The 21,773-nt window shown below is 39.8% G+C and overlaps 1 protein-coding gene across 2 annotated transcripts in view; it reads left to right on the forward strand.

The window, feature by feature from the left end:
• LOC113016462 (beta-1,3-galactosyltransferase 1-like) overlaps window positions 1–21,773 on the forward strand; it is a 203,068-nt gene that overhangs the window by 146,095 nt on the left and 35,200 nt on the right. Inside the window, exon 1 of one of the 2 annotated variants that reach the window (XM_026159301.1) lies at window positions 1,914–1,969. The exons of the other annotated variant lie outside the window; for it this stretch is intronic. The gene's annotated coding sequence lies outside the window, so the exon portion shown is untranslated. Of the gene's footprint in view, window positions 1–1,913; window positions 1,970–21,773 lie in introns of those variants that run through there. 2 annotated transcript variants of the gene reach the window in all.

A 21,773-nucleotide genomic window follows, 5' to 3' on the forward strand; every position in this document is an offset into this window, starting at 1 on the left:
TGGCGACCGGCTGCGACCGACAGCTGGGATAGCCAGAAGAGAATGGATGGATGGATGTCACTCATGCTCAGCTATATGCCCTCTTACTATCCACAAACTGGGATCTTTGATAGACTGTAACACTAATTTCCAGAGAAGTGTTTGATCAGTAATCAGTGGTTTCTTAGATCTTGAACATAATCTACCCTGAAGCAGAAAAAAAGCTACATTGATGTTGTTTCTGTGAACGGCCATAGTGATCAGTTACAGCAGTGGTGGTGGGTAACACTGTGTTCAGATATTCAACGTCACAAGGCACTGTAATTGTATCTACATTTCCCATATCTGTGTGGCTAATGTAGGCTTTCGACACATTACGACACTATTGCATGTATACAAATGTTGATTGCTGGAGTGTGTGATTGTGATGACCTGACTCTGTCCAGATACCAATTGAGGCTGAATTAAAAGACATCATCATGCGTTGTCTCAGAGGTACCATTCGATGTGTAGCCCGGGTCATCAAAATGTCCCTGTCTGTAAATTTCTCAATCCTTAGTATCAGCACTACAAGTCTTAATGAAACACCTGCTATCATGACATAATAACACCATCTGGGTATTATAGAAACAGTGAGAATTGGAGATGAAAAACAACAGATGATATTTAGGAAATTGAGAATACAGTGTAAAGAGAGACATATGAATGAGAAGCTTTGTAATTAAACAAGAGACTACAAATAATTCCTCAGCATGCACAACAGAAAATCTTTATTCATGCCATTCCCATTCCTGCCAAAATCTTTAGCCTTGGATATATGTGTGTATTTCTCAAACAGTGTGTGTGCTGGATTTATATCCACAGTTGCTCCCTCCACTGTGAGACCTGATCCTGTCCTTACGAGAAGCTATTGGACTGGTTGTACTGAGAGATATTGAGTGTCTGCTGCTCTTCTCACTTACTCATCAGAATGAACTGTGATTTCACTTCTATGTGACTGTGTAAAATGCAGAGGTATCTATATCTTGCATTATCTAATCCTAAATGTTTCTTATACGCTCTTATATAAATAATTTAAAAAATGCAGTGTCTTGTTACAGTTATATATCTTTTTCTTGTCTGTTTGTCGTGCCCGCATGGCAGTAGGAAGATACATCACTGCAAGCTGCTTTCTCATATGTATCAGCAGATACATGGCTCATAAAATTCACAACACAGGGGATGATACAAATGTGCACTGTAGCTGTGTTGACTTTAAACAGATAGCAGATCCTTCACTCGTGGCTGTAAAAGCTGACAGTGAACTACATCTTCCTGCACTGAAGTATGAGTGATGTGAGTGACAAAAGTTCTCGCACTGCTGTCACGTGTCCAGTTTTCTGTTTCATAAGGAATGTCATGGTTACAGGTGTGTAAATATGTTTGTTTGTTCCCCGTCTCCCGCGTGGAGCCCGGGGGCTTGCTAGTAGAGATAAAACCAAAACAGGTTAACTAATAAAAAATGCCCCCAAAGGCATCAACAGCACAGATATAGCGGAAACTATCCACAGAGCAAAAAACTATTTCTGCTGTTGCGTTGTGGTAATTTGACATTTTAAATACTTTTTAAATCAGACAAAATTCAATCTTCACAATTCCAATTTTTTTGAATGAATTGAACTGAACTGAATAAAAGAAAAAAAACAAGCTGTGTGCAAGCACTTGGGTGACAGTGGGGAGGAAAAACTTCATTTTGTCAATGCGCTTCATTTTCTTTTTGGGTTTTTTCTTTTTCTTTGCTTCCCCACTTTTGCTTGTTTCTCTGCTATTGGCTCCTGTCCTGTCTTATTTTGGTCCTGAGGATTTTCTAATTCAGTAATGCTGGCCTCTGTTTCTTGTTTTTTCCTTGTCTCTTGCAGAGACTGCAAAGTCTCCCGCAGTACGATCTTTTCTACGTCTGTTTCTCTGTGATGTTTGCGTTCTCCTATTTTTGCTTCTCTACGATTTCCAGGTAGGAAGCTTTGGTCTTTTCCAGCTCTTGTTTCAAGTTCTGTGTCTTCAAATCCTTTTTTCACGCAGGGCCTCAGTGGCGCAGAGTTTGGCTTTGAGCTCTGCGATCTCACAGCGGATTCTCTCTTCTTGTTCTTTGCGTTTTGCAGCTTCCTCTTCCTGATGTTTTTGAGTTTTGAGAATTGTTCGATCTCTTCATGCTGCTTCTTAGTTGTTTTCAGCTCTGTGGAGTCTGTGTGTGGAGCTTCTGCTGTTTGTGTTGAGGTCTCCAGACTCAGCTCTGCAGTGGTGTTAGCTGTCTTGCTGTATTCAACAGAAGCTTCAGTCACCTCAGGGGTGAAGTTCTCCTCAGTGTTAGACTCGGGTCTGCTCCTACGAGCCTCTCCCAGCTGTTCTTGAAGCTCTTGAATGGCTTTTTGTAAATTTCCTCTGCAGTACTTCAACTGCAGGTGAAGCCAGTGGTTCTGGGTCTTGTACTTTGTGGTTTGCAGATACCATTTTGCAGTGATTTTCATCACAGCAATCTCCTCTCTCATGTTATATGGAGGTCTGCTATCATTGGGTATAAAATGTGGATTTGGCTGATGTCTGAAAGATTCTTTGTCGTAATTATTTCCATCCTAATGAAAATAAGAGATTGTTTGAAAGTTTTAAGTTTAACACTTCCCAGTTGGGATATTTGGTTATTGTGTTGTATCAAACTGGAAGTCTGGACTGGGAAACGTTTTCATGGGCATCCACTCTGGACAAAAATGAGACTAGTCATTAAAAATTAGAAATGACTTAAAACATTTATTTACAACATCATGGATTTGTGTATTTCTGACACCGACTTCATTGGTGTGTCTAGTTTTTGTTCTTTTTTTGTCTGTCTGGTTTCTCTGTTTCTCTGTCCTCATTCTGTCTTGCTAGTCTTGTCTCCCGTTCCCTGTATTCAGTCAGTCTGAGTCTGTGTGTTTTCCATGTTTTCCTGTGACTGGCCTCTGTTTGTTTCCTGCTTTATTCTGATAGTCATTTGTCCTGTGTGCGTCATGTTCAGTTTTGTTTTGCCTGTCTCATCAGGTGCATAATGTTCAGAGAGGGTGGTTAAATTCCCTCAGAAGAATGATGGTCTGTGATCTTTTAAAGGAATCTTATTTATGTTTTCGACTCCATATTTTTTCTTAGGCTCTATTAGAGTACCAAATTAACCCCAACTTCTTATACTGGGCCTTGGTGCAGCTTAGTTCATCCACTATCTAACACAAAATAGTAATGACCCCTTTAAATGGAAGGAACTTCCCTCCGTTTTAGGTAATTCAAGTGGTCTAAAGATGGGGCATTATAAATGAAAACTGATGTAAGCTGATGTTTTCTGATATACGTCCAATTTTCAGTGAATGAATTTTTGCACAGACGTATTTTGACTGTGAAAGACTGCAAAAATGTGCCTTTGCAATAATGAACTATTCCTTTGATTTTTTTTTTCAGAAGTAGGTCTTTGTTTGTTTTATTTTAGTCTGGTCTAACTACATCAACAATATGAATTAAAATACCAGCTCTTCTTTTCATCAAGAGTCAGTCAAGCTTAAGTAACCAGCAGAAAGGTCTTCTTCACAACCATTATGATTCTCGCCATCTAATAGGTCACCCCTTGATTAAATGTAATTACAATGAGCAATGTTTCAAATAGCAATTAATTAGCCTAATTAAACCAATGGAAAGATGATCGCTACGCTCTTAAAACTGACTATGGGTGCTTTAATTGGTGATTTAATGCACGCTGCAATGCAGGCCTGGTCACTGAATGGTAAAAATTACATTTCCATATTATTGCGTATTGACTGCTGTAATTCTTGTCAGAGTACAGTGCGGAGAAACAGTCTACTCTAAAATTTGTCGCACTGTAACGTATTTCATAACCTTTTTTCATGTCAGCCTCAGCTAATTTAGTTTGTCTATGTACTTGTACAGTATATACTGAGTCTGTATAATCCCATATAACATTTTCTATGCTATAATGTATGTTGTATTACATAGTCCATAATTTCCGATTATGCACTGTGCCCCTGGCAGTAGAGAACTGTTCGCGTTTTGCATGTTAAGGCAAAAATAACTAATAATAATAATAATAATTCAATTCAATTCAATTTTATTTATATAGCGCCAAATCACAGCATAAGTCGCCTCAAGGCGCTTCATAGATACAGAGAAAAACCCAACAATCATATGACCCCCTATGAGCAAGCACTTTGGCAAGAGTGGGAAGGAAAAACTCCCTTTTAACAGGAAGAAACCTCCGGCAGAACCAGGCTCAGGGAGGGGCGGGGCCATCTGCTGCGACCGGTTGGGGTGAGAGAAGGAAGACAGGATAAAAGACATGCTGTGGAAGAGAGACAGAGGTTAATAACAGATATGATTCAATGCAGAGAGGTCTATTAATACATAGTGAGTGAGAAAGGTGACTGGAAAGGAAAAGCTCAATGCATCATGGGAATCCCCCGGCAGCCTATGTCTATTGCAGCATAACTAAGGGAGGATTCAGGGTCACCTGGTCCAGCCCTAACTATATGCTTTAGCAAAAAGGAAAGTTTTAAGCCTAATCTTGAAAGTAGAGATAGTGTCTGTCTCCTGAATCCAAACTGGAAGCTGGTTCCACAGAAGAGGGGCCTGAAAACTGAAGGCTCTGCCTCCCATTCTACTTTTAATTACTCTAGGAACAACAAGTAGGCCTGCAGAGCGAGAGCGAAGTGCTCTAATAGGGTGATATGGTACTACAAGGTCATTAAGATAAGATGGGGCCTGATTATTTAAGACCTTGTATGTGAAAAGCAGGATTTTGAATTCAATTCTGGATTTAACAGGAAGCCAATGAAGGGAAGCCAAAACAGGAGAAATATGTTCTCTCTTTCTAGTCCCTGTCAGTACTCTTGCTGCAGCATTTTGGATTAGCTGAAGGCTTTTCAGTGAGTTTTTTGGACATCCTGATAATAATGAATTACAGTAGTCCAGCCTGGAAGTAATAAATGCATGAACTAGTTTTTCAGCATCACTCTGAGACAGGATATTTCTAATTTTAGAGATGTTGCGCAAATGGAAGAACGCAGTCTTACATATTTGTTTAATATGTGCATTGAAGGACATGTCCTGGTCAAAAATGACTCCAAGGTTCCTCACAGCGTTACTGGAGGCCAAGGTAATGCCATCCAGAGTAAGAATCTGGTTAGATACCATATTTCTAGGCTTTTCAGGGCCGAGTACAATAACCTCAGTTTTATCTGAATTAAGAAGCAGAAAGTTAGCGGCCATCCAGGTCTTTATGTCTTTAAGACATTCCTGCAGTTTAACTAATTGGTGTCTGTTATCTGGCTTCATGGACAGATAGAGCTGGGTGTCATCTGCATAGCAGTGAAAATGTATGCTATGTCTTCTAATGATACTGCCTATATAATGTAAACAGAATTGGTCCTAGCACTGAACCCTGTGGAACTCCATAATTAACCTCAGTGTGTGAAGAGGACTCTCCATTTACATGAACAAATTGGAGTCTATTAGATAGATATGATACAAACCACTGGAGTGCAGTACCTGTAATACCTACAGCATGTTCTAATCGCTCTAATAGGATATTATGGTCGACAGTATCGAATGCTGCACTAAGGTCTAGCAGGACAAGCACAGAGATGAGTCCACTGTCAGAGGCCATAAGAAGATCATTTGTAACCTTCACTAAAGCTGTTTCTGTGCTGTGATGAGCTCTGAAACCTGACTGAAACTCTTCAAATAAACCATTCCTCTGCAGATGATCTGTTAGCTGTTTGACAACTACTCTTTCAAGGATTTTTGATATGAAAGGAAGGTTGGAGATTGGCCTATAATTAGCTAAGACTGCTGGGTCTAGAGATGGCTTTTTGAGTAAAGGTTTAACTTCAGCTAGCTTGAAGGCCTGTGGTACATAGCCGATTATTAGAGATAGGTTGATCATATTTAAGATCGAAGAATTAATTAATGGCAGGACTTCTTTGAGCAGTTTTGTAGGAATGGGGTCTAAAAGACAAGTTGATGGTTTGGAGGAAGTAATTATTGAAGTTAACTCAGAAAGATCAATTAGAGAAAAAGAGTCTAACTTAACATCAATGGTACTAAGAGTAGCTGTAGATAATATTACATCTGTGGGATGATTACTGGTCATTTTTTCTCTAATGATAAAAATTTTATTTGTGAAGAAGTTCATGAAGTCATTACTAGTTAACGTTAAAGGGATTGTTGGCTCAAAAGAGCTCTGACTTTTTGTCAGCCTGGCTACAGTGCTGAAGAGAAACCTGGGGTTGTTCTTATTTTCTTCAATCAGTGATGAATAGTAAGATGTTCTGGCTTTGCGGAGGGCTTTCTTATAAAGCAGCAAACTATTTCTCCAGGCTAAATGATGATCCTCTAAATTTGTAACACGCCATTTCCTCTCCAGATTATGAGTCATCTGCTTTAGGGTACGTATTTGAGAATTATACCACAGAGTCAGGTACTTCTGATTAGAGACCTTAGTTTTCACAGGAGTTACAGTATCCAGAATAATAATAACCATTATTGCCAGTCATTGTCCAAAGCCTGCAGCCAGAAATATTCAGGGGGTACGCCTAACTCAAACCTCTGATAAATGTGTGTGTGTGTGTGTGCGTGTTTGTGTGTGTATGTATGTACTCTAGTGCAGTCTGGCATTAGTCACATCATTGTGATCCTCTTAGGCTAAAGTTTGAGATTTTTGTACAGTACAGTACAAATTTCAATACTGATTTCAAATTAGTTTTGCAAAAGAATGTGCAAAATGTGATATCTAGATATCTATGAAACCAGAGGGAGACAGGGAGATTTTGTTTTTTAATGTGTAATTTTGTTTGCTTCTCCAAATCCCACCCAACAGTTTATTGCAAAAAAAGGCCAAGCACAAAAAAAAAAAACAATCTGAGAGAATGGCTGGTTGTGGTTGTACCCATTTAGTTTACCGTGCTTCTGCTGTTATATTCCAGCAGCTTTTATACATGCTCCTTTCAAGGACAGACAGAAAGCAGTATTAGAAGTGAGAGGCGGTGAACAACTCTGTTGTCTGTATTGTAGCCATTGCCACAACAGTCAATCCAACCATAGCAAATGAAAAAGTATACTTAGAAATCAATGAGAGGGTAACAACACAGTCAATTACAACTTAATTGACACATCCTAACAACTGCACACTAAACTACTCATTTTCAGAGCATTGAGTGGGTGTAGAGTTTGTTGTTATTGTTTGTTGTTTTTTGAGTGAAAGGTGAAAAAGGACCTTCATTTAAAAGGATGTATGACCGTCAGCTCAGGAGGGAAGGGTAAACAAGCCTTTGTGCTCGCCGTTTGTGAACTTTGTTACTCTTGGCATCATCATCATGTGTTGTTCTGTCAGAATAAGATAAAAGTCCTGCAGAGAATACACCGACCCTACCAACGTTACACATACACAGAAAGCAGCCTTGAAAGAAATGTAGATTAAAATGGTTTACTTTGTCAAAATAAGTGTTACTTTGATAAATAGCACTCATTGCGAAATGAACATGCATGAAATACACACCATAAAAGAGTTCCTGAAACATATGCAATAGGAAAAATCCTTTCATTTGAAAGCAGGGCACATCATCAATCAATCTTCAGAAGTTTTCTGATGACTCTGCGGTGGTTGGATGCATCAGCAGGGATGATGAGACAGAGGCTGTGGTCAACTCCTTTGTCACGTGGTGTGAGCAGAATCATCTGCAGCTCAACGTGGCAAAGACCAAGGAACTGATCGTGGACTTCAGGAAGACCAGGAAACACTTGACCCCTGTTTCAATTCAGGGGGTCAGTGTTGACATTGTGGAGGACTATAAATACCTTGGAGTACACATTGACAATAAAATGGACTGGGCTAAAAACACCACAGCACTTTACAGGAAGGGCCAGAGTCGTCTCTATTTTTTGAGGCGACTGAGGTCCTTCAACATCTGCCAGAAAATGCTGAGGATTTTCTATGAGTCTGTTGTGGCCAGTGCGATCCTCTATGCTGTTGCATGCTGGGGGAGCAGGCTGAGGGTCGCAGATGCCAACAGACTTAATAAACTAATCCGTAAGGCCAGTAATGTTGTGGGGATGGAGCTGGACTCCCTCAAGGTGGTGTCGGAGAGGCGGATGCTGTCCAAGATAAAGACAATGTTGGATAACACCTCCCACCCACTCCATGACATGCTGGTCAGTCACAGGAGCTCGTTCAGTGAGAGACTGAGATTACCGAAAAGCACCACTGAACGACACAGGAAATCATTCCTGCCTGTGGCCATCTCCCTGTACAACGCATCCACTTAACACACTGGTTAATGCTACAGCTACACATGTTTCTTTTCCAGCTATTTATTTATGAGTGACTTATGTATGTATGTATATATATGTATATATTGTACTATTCTTAGTTAGCGGATTGTCTGTCTTGTCTTAATGTTGGTTTATAATGGAGCACTGTAACAAAAAATAATTTCCCCCAGGGATCAATAAAGTATTCTGATTCTGATTCTGATCATATGAACATTTGACCACTTATATTTAGCCCTGTTTGGTAAGACTTACACAAATGCACAAAAGGCAGCAAAAATGTGGCAATGTGAGGGAAAAAAGTAAACCCAAGTGAACTACTGCTGATACAGATGACGTAGGTGGAATCAAAGCATTTGCAAAAAGCCAACAAGAGTCCTTGCTTACACTGAAAACTGTATAAAAACAGCTCTTTCAAGTGTTCTCATCCAGTTGTTTTAAACAACCAACGTGTGCTTGTAAGGTTGATATGAGTTGCTATGGACAAACTAAATGAAAAGTTGTCTATATGTAGCATAGTTAGTATATAAAATATCACGAATGGCCATCTATGTCCACTGTGAATCACCATTTTTTAAAAAGAGGGGGTGGCTTACGACACCAGGCGTCTGCCACCTACATTGCAATTTTGACCTCAATATGTCAACATGATAAGGGAGGCCTCACTCAAGATGTCACAATGGTTTTACCCGAAACCTCTGGCGATATTAATCCAGGTCTTTTTTCACACCTTGGCTCATGTGTTTACGTGCATAATTAATACTCTTACGGAACAATCCCACTGGGGTTTAAATACCTGGCACTCTTAGAACTGAAGAAGCATCTTGGATAAGAGGTGAAACTTCTTCACAAAACTTAAAGAAGCCCAGTAGCTTTCTGTCAAAGCTCCTTAAAAATTTAGAGGTTCTTTGTTTTGTCATTGAGCAGTTTTATTTTGATCAATGTTAAGAGGGTAGGTTTCACAGGGATAGCTCAGTAGGTAGAGTGGTGGCCCCGTGATCGGAAGGTCGGGGGTTCGATTCCCCTGAACAGCTACCCTGAGGTACCCCTGAGCAAGATACCGTCCCTACACACTGCTGCCCACTGCTTCACTGAGTGAATGGGTTAAATGCAGAGAGCGATTTTCCCCACGGGGACCAATAAAGTACACCTTCTTCTTTCTTTCACTTTGCTGTATTCAATTCATGTTGTGACTTTACTGCTGTAAGTTTTTCCATTTGGGTGTTTCAAATAGATGATAATGCTTCAGAAAGGACTCATCTTAACCAAACCCTAATAACCAAACCTTATAATCTGGTGAATCTGGTGAAGGTTTGACTATATGGAAAAGTAGAACTACGGAAAAGAAAAGAGCAGCAGGTATAAGCTCAAATGTCAATAAATGTAGACAGATGAGAGAACTTCCTTAGTGGCTAAAATGTCCAATTTCAGGACTTCACTCTTGTAAGGCCTTCTTAGCTGATATCATTGACTTGAATCAGGCTCATGTTGCCATCTGCTTCAGAGATGTTTTTGTCATTCATTCAGTGAGACAGCCAGCATGAGACTGAGCAGGAGTCTGATAAAGAAACTGAGAACCATGCAGACATCACTCCCCATGTCGGTCAAAATCTGAAGAGCCAACCTTATTGCACAAAGGAATGGGGTAATGAGAAATACTGTGAGAAGAGGACCTGGTTTCAACTGTCAGGCTGCCCTGCAGCTGCGTGTCCATGAACCAGAGGTTGTTTTTGGTAGAGACTAAACCCTAGGGATTTCTACAAGGAGCTGACTGATCCTGCTTTGATGGAAGCTGTTTTACATGTGGTCAAGGACAGACGGGAGAAGATACTAGAGGACTAAAAAAAGGGGAAGGGAAAGTAAGAGAGAAAAGCAAGTTGAGGAGAGATAGTAAATTGAAGGCATGCACTTCCCTGAAACTGTACTTTTGTTGGCGAATTGCACATATTCGCACACATGCACAGCCATCGTTTTGTGGTGGGGTGGAATGGGAGTGGTGGTGGAGCCAAAAATTGATCCTTCCCAGAAGAAGCCAAGCAATCCAGCAGGTAATCTTACAGATAGATCTGCTGTCTAATAACCATCAAAAACAGTAAGACCGCTGCTGGATAACTTCCTGTCGTCACTGATACACTGCAACACAAAGATGCAGCACAGAGTGAAATAAAATTCACTGTGTGCTGTGGCTTCACTTTGTGATGTGGGAGACTGTCCCTCTTTAAAACAATCACTAAATCTATAACCATCAGCTGGAGGGTTGAGAAACAAGGAGTCACTGAAATGACAATGAGAATAAATACGAATAAGAAATATGATATCACATCAGTGTGCTTATTTTCGAAATCGACACAATCTAATCTATAGTCTTTTTCAGTGAATTAATGTTCTGATCTGTAAATATCATTAATTTTCCATTAAATATGCACTTGTGACTTTAGAGGAATGTCTCTTTAATAAACTTGCATTAATAATGGATGTTGTATTTTAATGGCACAAATCCCCGACAGTGTTGGAAGAAAGGGCATCTGGCATAAAAAAAACGATCTATCCACCGTGGGATCAGGAAGTGTATGTTTTGCTTAATAATTTCATTCTTACTAACTTAGTATCATTTGTGTAATTTATTTTAAAGCATCCTGACAGATACCGAGGTTTAATAATAATAATTATCCAATTATTTTGGAGTGAAGAAAATGAAAGATTTTCTTACATCTTACTTACTTTCTAACCATTATTACTTTAATCGGAACAGTTTTGAAAACATCAGCGTTCTCATGTAGATATCTGATATATATTGTACGATCTACTGTACAATATAAAGCGCCTTGAGGCGACTGCTGTTGTGATTTGGCGCTATATAAATAAAATTGAATTAAATTGAAAATTGAATATTTATTTATATATTTATACAAAGCAAATTCATTATTGTCAAATTTCATAGTGATAGAAATTCTAGAATTTTTGTTTGCATTTAATTAAATAAGATTTATGTCTTATAATTGTGTGAAGCTCTTAAATGATTTTACGCAAACTAGTGGTAGTTCCCTAAAACTAGGAAAATAAGCTGTTTTGGTCTGACAGTGGCAGTTTTTATGAAACAGAACTAGCCAATTCTGTGTTTTTCTTTTTGATTGTTGCCGACTTTTTACGGGTCTTCTTTGGAGTTTTAATGTTGCTGAGTGCACTTGGTGTGTTTACAGTGTTTCAGGGTCGATCAATACAAAACCTACTTGGTTACTCCAGCTTAACCTGCAGGAGATTGTGCTTGCAGTGTGCTTTGCTGCTACACAGGAGATAAATTCATGAAATGCAGGAATAAAATCAGCTATCATAGATGATGAGCTCAAAAGGCGGTGCTTTGATTATTGAGCATGGAGGCATTTGTGTTAGCCCTTTAAATCGCAAACGATTAAAGAAAGGTGTTGTACTGCTTCAGAACCTTGTTGATGTGACACAATCAGTTAAACTGCTCTACTTACTTGGTCTGTTGAGTAATGGAAACGGCAGAAGTCTTGATTGCAAACTGAGGTTTCCTGGTGTGTCTGAGTCCATTTCATAGGAACTCTGGGAGATGAAATTAGGTTAGTGCATGATTGCTCAGTTCAAAACCACCTTTATAAAACTAATAAAATGCATCTGCATAATTCTGTCCTCATGTGCACAGTAAGGCAGCACCCTAACATTGGAAGCCGCAAAGCTTCAGTCAAACATTCCAGTGTTTTGGTCAGCTGATGCAAGAAACCTAAATCCGAGGTCGTCAAAGATGGACAAGCGCTTATTGATTGAGTTGTTGCCAAAGTCTTTGCCGGGTGGCAATGTTGTTCTGGGGGAGTCTGCCAGGCGACTTCTCTTGAAAGAAGTTGTTCTTGGCCAGTAAAGAGGCCCATCCGAGAGGGCTTCATTCAGAAGCGCTCACGTATGTACTGTCAGTATATATGGCCCAAATGTTGATGACCCCTCATTCTTCAACACTTTTTACTGCACTGCCTGAACACCTAGACTGCTCACCTGTTCTTGGGGGCAACCTCAACTTTGGACTAAATGAAGTACAGCTGGAACTCAGTGCAATAAGCGATCCACAAATATAGTTAAACACTGGACTTTGCGACGCATGATGTTTTCTTCACCCTAACCATAGGGAATATACTTTCTTCTCACATGTCCATCAGTCTTTCTCACGTCTGGATTATTTCCTAGTCAGCAGCTCACTGTTGAGTGACATTTCAGACACTGAGATACAGCCTATAGCTGTCAGCGATCATGCTCCTGTGGCTTTAACTGTAGTAAATAAGGAGGTCATTCCTTATTTTATCAAGTTTTATCAAGTAAAAACTGGAGATTTAAAACATTATTGCTTAAAAATGAAAATGACCTGCCTGGAACATCAGCATCTGCTCAGAGATTCAGGAATTAGAGGGAACCATTAAATCCTTAGAAGAAGCCTACATGACCACGCTGGATCAGCAAATGTTGAGCAAAAGCAAAACTAGAATTACATGAAATTATTGATAAAAGGAAATCAATTCTTAGTAGTACAAAGACTTTTTGAACCTAGTAACAAATCAGGTAGATTTCTACCTAACCAGTTAAAGATTAATAAAGAAAAAACAACTATATGTTCTGTTAAAGTCTTAACTGGAAATACAGTATATGATCCTGATAGAATAAACAACTCTTTCAGGGACTCTTACAATACTTTATATTCACCTCAGATAAACCCAAAGACAAAATTGATCAATTCTTTGATAACTTAACCCTTCTCAAATTATCAGACAGTCAAGCAAGCAAGCACTGGATTTACTGCTGACATCAGTTGAACTCCAGGAAGCCCTAAAAAATATGCCCAATTAAAAGGTTTCAGGCCCAGATGGATTTCCAGTAGATTTCTGTCAGTCAGCTTTGACCACAACTTCTGCTCCCAGATATGTTTAAAAACCTTTAAAATAACTAGAAACCCCAATCTACAATTACTACAAAAACAAAATCCTGCATAGAGTGCACTATACAGGTCAAGAGATGTTCAGGATGGGTTTCCCTTTGCTCTTCTAGGAATGGGGGCCGCGGTTCTCCTTGTGATGGTCCTCCTGGCGCTCTCATGCTCTGGGAGGCCTCTGCATGTCTGGGGCCCAGGTCTTACCCATTCCACTCCCCCAGGACGATCACCACACCCACTATTAGACACATATGTGTACACACAAGTGTCCACACAGGTGTAATGCCGTAATGCTCCACTTGTGAAAGTAAATCTGTTTGACGTTTTGCCTTCAAACAACAATTCTGATTGGTACACAGCTGAACAGAACAGGGAAAAAAAGTATTTTTATTTAAGTAACTGTAATACACCATATCATGTTTATTTTAAGTTATTTTTAGAATAACAGTGGTAGGAATGCCATGTACTATGAGTTCACTGGAAATATAAAATCCTGCTCCATAAGTTATTTCAGTGACATTTCTCAAATCCTCCTCACCACGCAGAGTTTGTCCAAACAATAAAGAGCTATATTATCCTTCAATTCAGTTCAATTCAATTCAATTCAATTTTATTTATACAGCGCCAAATTACAACAAGAGTCGCCTCAAGGCGCTTTATATTGTAAGGTAGACCCTACAATAACACATACAGAGAAAAAACTCAACAATCATATGACCCCTTATGAGCAAGCACTCTGGCGACAGTGGGAAGGAAAAACTCCCTTTTAACAGGAAGAAACCTCCGGCAGAACCAGGCTCAGGGAGGGGCGGGGCCATCTGCTGCGACCAGTTGGGGTGAGAGAAGGAAGACGGGAAGAAAGACAATCCTTCAACAACAAAGAGTAGGACAAAGTGAAATAGTTTATAACACTTCTCTGTGACCACAGTCAAGGCACAAAGGACACAAAGAGATTTTCTGGTGCACGTTTATTAACAGTGATAGCTTTTCAGCTGCCCTCACATACACAGCCAGCACAGCTCCAGCTTTGTTGCACAGCTGCAGCCCTGTCTCTGTCCTCCTCTCCTCACCAGGTCTCAGCACGCTACTGAAAAAGGGGAGGGACAGTTGTATAACCATCATCAGCTGTGTCCACCAGCCTTCCCATGGCACTGCCCCTCAACCCGCTGCACCACCCTTTCCCTGCAGCTGAGCCAGAGACCACACCCCACCACATAGCTATATTGCATAAATGAGAGGCATTGATTATTTAATAATAATTAGAAGGAAAATGCATAAATTCAATTTTATGACTTCATATGTTTAGGTTTTTGCATTTATATGTTTAAGGTGATGTAAAGTTAGGCCAAAGTACTTTAATTTGAACTGAAATATATATGTACTAAATTGTTAACAAAAATGTATTGTCAAACTATCACAACAAACTGCTTTTTAACTGCTTAAAAATTAGGATTCTTGAGAAGCCCTAGTGCACAGAATGTGTTTTCAGGAAGAAAAAGTGTTCTATCAGAGCAGTTATCCTGTTCTATTGTCCACATTGCTTTTTTCACCATACTGACTGGAATCCACCAAAAACAAATTGAGCATTTTCAGACACATGGCCTGCACTGCCCTCTGAACACCCAACCTGTCAGAGCTTTGCAAAAGAGCAGCTAAACTCCAGTCACAGACCACAGCTCATGACACTGAATAAACACTGGTCTAAACTTTACAGCCTTAAAAAATAGCCTGAGATAGAGCTAAGTTAGTGTATAAATGAAGAGAGAGGGATGGGTATTTGTCTGTGTTACAGAGATGACATTTGATAATTATATTCCTGGTAAATATTTCTGCTATGAAAACTACTTCCATAGGAATCAATAAGATAAGTAGCAGCCAGGTGCTGTTAATGAAATGCACTTGATTAATTGATCATCAGCAAATGTTACCACCTCTACAAAACCAGAATTTTAGGCAATTTGCACATGTGGAACAATCAGGTGTTTGTTAAGGCAGTACCATAATCTGCGTAACCACTGCGAAGCAAACACATCCTGATGAATGGGGGAGGCTGAAGCTCAGATAGTAGAGCAGGTCATCTGCTAATTGCAAGGTTGGTGGTTCGATCCCTCCAGTCTGCATGCTAAATATGCTTGCAGGATACTAACCCCCATTCTAACATGAATGTGTGTGAATGTTAGATAAATAGACAGCACTTACATAGAAAGAGGATAAATGAATGGGTGAATAAGGCAAGTTGTATAAAGTGCTTTGAGTGCTCAGAGGGAAAAAAAAAAGTGCTATCTAAGAACCAGTCCATTTACCAATCCTCAGAGACTTTGGGAAAAAAAAACCCAGCTGTATCTCAGATTCTACAGTTCAAGTTCAAGACAGGAGAGTTAGAAGGCTTGTTTGGTTGAGTTGCCAGCAGGAAGTTGCTTCTCTAAAAACGGAGGAGGTTCAGGTTAACAAAGTTCCCACAAAAAATGGGTGTTTGTGTTCCAATGTTGTACCTCCACCAACGCTGTGGTGGGACCTTAAGAGACCCATGCATAAATTAATGACCACAATCTTCAATTAACTCAGACCTTCCCAAAGTGTGGGGCCCGCACCCTAGGGGGCGGTGCAGAGCCATTGCAAGGGGGGGGCCCGCTGTACGAAAAGGAAAAAAAAAACGCTTGGACACTGCTTGCATAATGGACAGGTTTTTGACGGGGCTCCCACACAAATGCAAAGCAGGAGATGAAGCATTGCTGAATATGTTTCTAAACCAGCTTCATTCTAAGCCAAAGACTAGAAAATATGGTGAAGCATATCTGACGTTACGTGACCAACTCTGTATTCATTGTCCACACCTAAACGCAAAAAAGGAGTTTTAAAAAATCTCAGTTTTCGGTGATTCGAAACGCCATTTACATGTGGACGAAAGGTCCAAACACATAGAAACAGCTGCGTTTTCAAAAATACCCGTGTAGGTGTGGACGTAGCATAAAAGAGTTAGTAGTTTATTTTCTTTCTTACTACCTGTCATTTATTGCAGATTACTTGTATTTAGTTAATTGTTTGAGGTGTTTGAGGTGTGAAATGTTCATTCACATAAGTGCTTGCTACCTAACATTCACACACACGTTCATACTCCGATGGATGTATTGGAGAGCAACATGTGGGACATTTGGCACACAGACTGGAGCAGACTGGTATCGAACCAACCTTCCGGTTAGTAGGTGACCTGCTCTACCACCTGAGCTACAGCCACTCCACATTGTAAAGAGAAGTGGGCAAAACTCCCTCTACAGCAATGAGAATGTTTGATAAAGTCATGATGAAAATGATTACTTCAGCTTATTGCCGTTAAATGTGATTTCCAATAACATCTTTGAGATAAAAGCTGATTAAAAAATGTGTGACATGTTGTCGAGGTGCAGATCTGCAGGTTGGCAAATAAATGTAAATGAATGAATTCATTCATCATGACATGAACAGGTGGTACGTGCACATTTAAAGAAGCTAAGTGAAGACTCAAATGAGGACATGATGTGTATGCATATTAATTGTCACGGTCCTGGGTCGGTTCGACCCAGTATTTTGAGTTTCTTATGTTTTGGTTTATTTTTGCATTATGGATTAGTTCTTATTCTCTGGTGATACTGTTTTGATTTTAATTATATTCTGATTCTTTAGTTATCCGATGATGATGATGTTGATGATGATGATTTCTGGTTTAGGTTTTGTTATCTTGCCCTCATGTTTGGTTTAGGTTGCCTGTGCTTAGTCTTCTCTGCCCATATGTCCCTCTGTCTGTCCATGACGTCATTATGCCTGTTTACGAGTCTGTGTCTCTGTCTGTCGTGTGCTTCCTGTTTTATTTTGTAGGTCTGTGTCCTATGTCAGTGCGTTCAGCGTTGTGCTCTCCCTGTCTCGTCAGTGTAATCAGCGTCAGCCGTGTCTCCCAGCTGTTTCCTCTTCGCTCCGTTCACCTCTTGTATTTAGTGTCTGTGTCTTCCCCTACTCGGTGTCGCGTTGTTAACGTCTGTTCACCCTCGCTTCCTCTGTGTGTTCCGTTTGCCAGCCAGCCTACCTGCCTAGTTATTCTGTTCTTCCAGTTTAGTTAGTGTTTTTCTGTTCTGCTTCTTACCAGCAATAAAGCTGTGTGTTTTGAGTTACTTTCGCCTCAGTGAGTCCTGCATTTTGGGTCCTCTCTTCCTGCCTGCCTACACACAGACATGACATTAACACAAGTTTAATATTAAATTCAGAAATGTAAAATGCAAGATAATACATATTTGACAGCAATCTTTGAGCTTGCTTCATTAAACTTAATTTTGTTTAATGTTTTTAGATGAATAAAGACATTTCCGCCAGTTGTTAATAAAAAATTCACCAGAACCCAGAAAAATGTGTCCAGCAGTATAATTTGCTGTGAGCACTTTGTGTCTGAAATAACAGTTTATTTGTTTTAGAGATGCTGCTTATAATATACGTTGTCAGGGTAAATTCATTTTGTAAATGATTAAGATATTAATCATTTGCAGCTGTGACATCAGGTCACAATATAATCTGAAATCTGCCTTCTATTCATTTAAATTATTCAAACTTTGGGAAATATTAACAACATAGAAGATCCCACCACCCAGGCTTTAGTGGAGGCTATTGAAAACCTCTAAAGCCTCCAACAGACAAAATTAACTCTCCCAAATGCTTAACTTTAAATGTAGCCTCTTTACGTCTCCTTAATCCTAATTAGAGAAATTCTTTAAAGGGGTGTTAAGTCATCTAATGGGTGTTTTATTTACAAGGCTTGAAACTTGAAGCCACAGAGGGTGGCAGAATAGTCTATGAGTCACTGGTATTGATCAACAATCCCATTAAAGCCGCTGCAGATATTTTATGGCTTCTACCGATTTCTTTTTCACTGTCCTCCCTTTACCTTTACTGCCCTCCCTCTGTGTAACAAAGGCTAATCTGTCAAAGTCTGGCCCAGAGGTGGAAGCGTTTGAAAAGCTCTCATTAAAGTGGCATTCAAAGATCCAGACACGCAGCTGGAGGTACATTGAGCCAGTATCCATACCAGTTAACCCTGTTTACCTCTTCACAAAGGAACCTAATCTTTCAGCAGGCCTCTTGCTGGTATCATTTACAATCAGTGTCCCTTTTTCTTTCAGAAGTGCACAGATGCTTTCAAAATTATATCCATCCCTCCCTGCTCACTGCCCCAAAATGTCACTGGGTTCATTTTAACATCATGGCTCTTCATTCATATTGTTAAAATAAATAAATAAATAAATCCACAAATAAGTACACGCTCCACACAGCCATTCACACTCAAAACACTGTACATAATCCCTCTGATCTCATAGCATTTCCTTCGGGCTGCTCTGACACAAACAAAAGCACAGGTTAATATAATTTTCTGAATACACCTTCAGCCAGCACCGATGCGTTATGAGGTTAGAAGTTTAGAGGGCTGCACAGTGTGAGTGTGCACATCTCTGTATGCTGATATATGTGAGGTTTTTAAAGCCAAATTGTGTCTGACAGGTTGACAGAACAATGGAAAGTAGCCTGTGTACTTCTGTCAGGATTTATGTCAAACTCCAGTAAAAGTATCCACACTCTGCCTTCTGTTGCTCATCATGCTCTTCTTTCTCTCACACGCACACACACATACACATAAGCCCAAATAAATAAAATTAACTCAAAGACATGCTTTCACCCTTGTGAAGCTGAATTTAGCAGCTGTGACAGGTGAAATCATTTATTTACTGGGGTGCATACTGAACAGCATGGCCTCTCACCAGCTCTCTTGTTGGCTAGAGATGGCAGCCTCACCTCGGAGAGCCTGTGACAGCTGTGGGCAGCTGGTCAAAAGGTTATTGTGCCTTCTGCATACACACACAGAGGGAGGCACACAACATCATAGTGGTTCGAGCACCTGCTGTTTTTTTGTTGTTGTTCAATTCAGTTCAGTTTTATTTATAGAGCACCAATTCACAATAACAGTTGCCTTATGGTAAATACCCTGCAATATTAGAAAGAACGCCAAACCATAATGCCCTGTATAAGAAAGCACTTGGTGACAATGGGGAGAAAAAAAGTCCCTTTTAACCCTTTAAGACCTACCATAGAACCAAGTCCGCCAGACCTTATATTATATTTTTACATGCTGTAGTGCCATTTTTGGGAGAATTTCAAGTTGCTATACAATAATACAACCATTATAACCCAAATTTTAATAATATGTATGCATTAAGTGCATAGTAACTACATAAATTGCAAAAAAGTGCAATAAACTACAGAAAAATTAAAAATAGTTTTTGTTTTTTTAACATATATTTCTAGTTAGAGAAATTTAAGAGGCTTATCCCTCAAAACTGTAAATACAAAGAAGTTGCACAAAATAGTTTCCCACCACAGGATCTTTATTTTGAGTGTCTTCATAGTTTTATTTTTGAAATACATAAATTTTTATATACTGCAGGAAAAACGAAAATAAATATTGTAATGGAAATTTGCAAAAAAAACAGCATGTGCATCAAAATAAACTATTTCCAGCAGTGTAATTTGAGTTCTAAGCATGCCAGCAATGATACAGAAAGTCATAAAGTCAAAGATAACTTTTAAAAACACCAGTATAGGTTTATGAGGCCCTGAAGTTGAAAAAAAAAACTACATTTACGTGAAAATGACGTCACTTCCGGTCTCGGGCAGCTAATGAGATGATGATGAGATAACCTTTATTTGTCAGTTGCAGGTCTTTTGCCCACAACCGAGATGACAGACCTTGCCGACTGTACATACAATACACAAACATCACATTGGGGAGACAGGTCAGGCTAGGTAGCGAGGAAAAAAACATCGAAATGTGTAACACAGAAGGATAATACAGGAATGCACAGATATCAACACACCATAGGAACATGGGAAACATGGGAAAGAGTTACAGTATGTACATCTGATCTGGGACCGCTGCAATCTTTCGACTGCGCCTCCACTGACCCGGTGTCCACATCAGAGGGGAGGTAAGCGTTGGAGGTAGCGTTGGATCCGGGGTAGGGAGGGTGATGCATCAGTGAGTGCTTATCAGTATCAGTATATGTATGTGTGTGCGTGTCCATAGTTCAGCTGAGACAGTGACCTTCGCCCTGCCAGGCTAAGTAAACAGTCTTCCAGCCAACCCAGGTGGCCTTGCATGGAATGGGAAGGAACAGACTCAACACAGTCGTTATTAGGGAGTTTTTGTTCCAGCCTTGAGCTCCGGCCTTGAACCCACAGCTGGCACCGAAGGGGTAGCCGGATTATGATGGTAATTTTTCTTTGCGACAACTCATGAGAATTTCAAAGCTGTTCTTTAACACTCCGACACTGGTCTCTCAATCTCCTGTTGGAGAACCGCGAGCTTCCCGATGATGGTATCAAACTTGCTGGTGTTTTCATTCTTTTGCCCAAACAGCCGATTCTGAGAACTCACAACTGCAGTGAGCTGTTCCGCGATGCAATCCAACTAATGGCAGACATGCGATAGTTCACGCTGACGTCTATTCCAATGTAGGAAGTGTTACGAACAGCTGATCGGATCGGCAAAGCCTGTTTCTGGAATATTATGTTTTTGTTGCTGCAAGCGCTTTTCATGCAATTTTTGCAAAGCTATATGTGGAAGGAAACCGTGACCGAGGACAAGCTGATGGCATAAGATGTAAGTACAACTCCTACGGTTTCATATGCAAAAAAAATTATTGCGCTAGCTTACGTGGTTCCAGTTCTACAGGTATTTAAAAATAGTTATGCAAAACAGAGCGTGCCTGCTCTGACCGGCTTTAAAGGGTTAAGAGGATGAAATCTTTTTGGAGTTTTTTGGGCTCAGTAACATGTTTTGGATCCTATTGAATAAAAAACGAAGTCTGTTTTATAATTTTTGACTATAACGAATTGGAGTTCATTAGCATATTTTTCGGACCATAAGGCACACTGGATTATAAGGCTGTGATGCCACAGTGTTCGTATTACTTTGGGACCTGAAGTGGACGGAGTTTTGGAGCCAGATTACTCTGCGAGGCTTCTGACTACGGTAGCAATCCAACCAGCAGTGCGGCTTCATACTTACCAAAGTTGTACTAAAACATTTTTGACAGATTTGAGCATCGTGTACCACATAAAATTGGTTCGAGATAAGTAAGCACAACCAGAATTCATACATAAGGCGCACCAGATTATAAAGTGCACTGTCTATTTTTGAGAAAACTGAAGGATTTTAAGTGTGCCTTATAGTGCGGAAAATATGGTATCTTTTAGCTTCATAGTGGGCTCGTTTGTGAAAAAGGCTGTTTAAAGGTCTCTTATGTTTTCTTCTTTTGGCACGATAAGTAAAAATATATTTACTACCAACACTGAATTCTTTAACTTCATGTCTTCAAGTCTGTTCAAAAAAATCTAAATACCACATATGTGTGTAAGGAGTAATCTTAGAAATTAAGTTTCTAATCATTCAGAATCTGAGTGTACATCACAGACCTGTAGCAATGGCACAATTGACCTAAATTTTACTAACTTA

Source organism: Astatotilapia calliptera, chromosome 23, assembly GCF_900246225.1.
Source record: "Astatotilapia calliptera chromosome 23, fAstCal1.2, whole genome shotgun sequence".
Classification (NCBI taxonomy): domain Eukaryota; kingdom Metazoa; phylum Chordata; class Actinopteri; order Cichliformes; family Cichlidae; genus Astatotilapia; species Astatotilapia calliptera.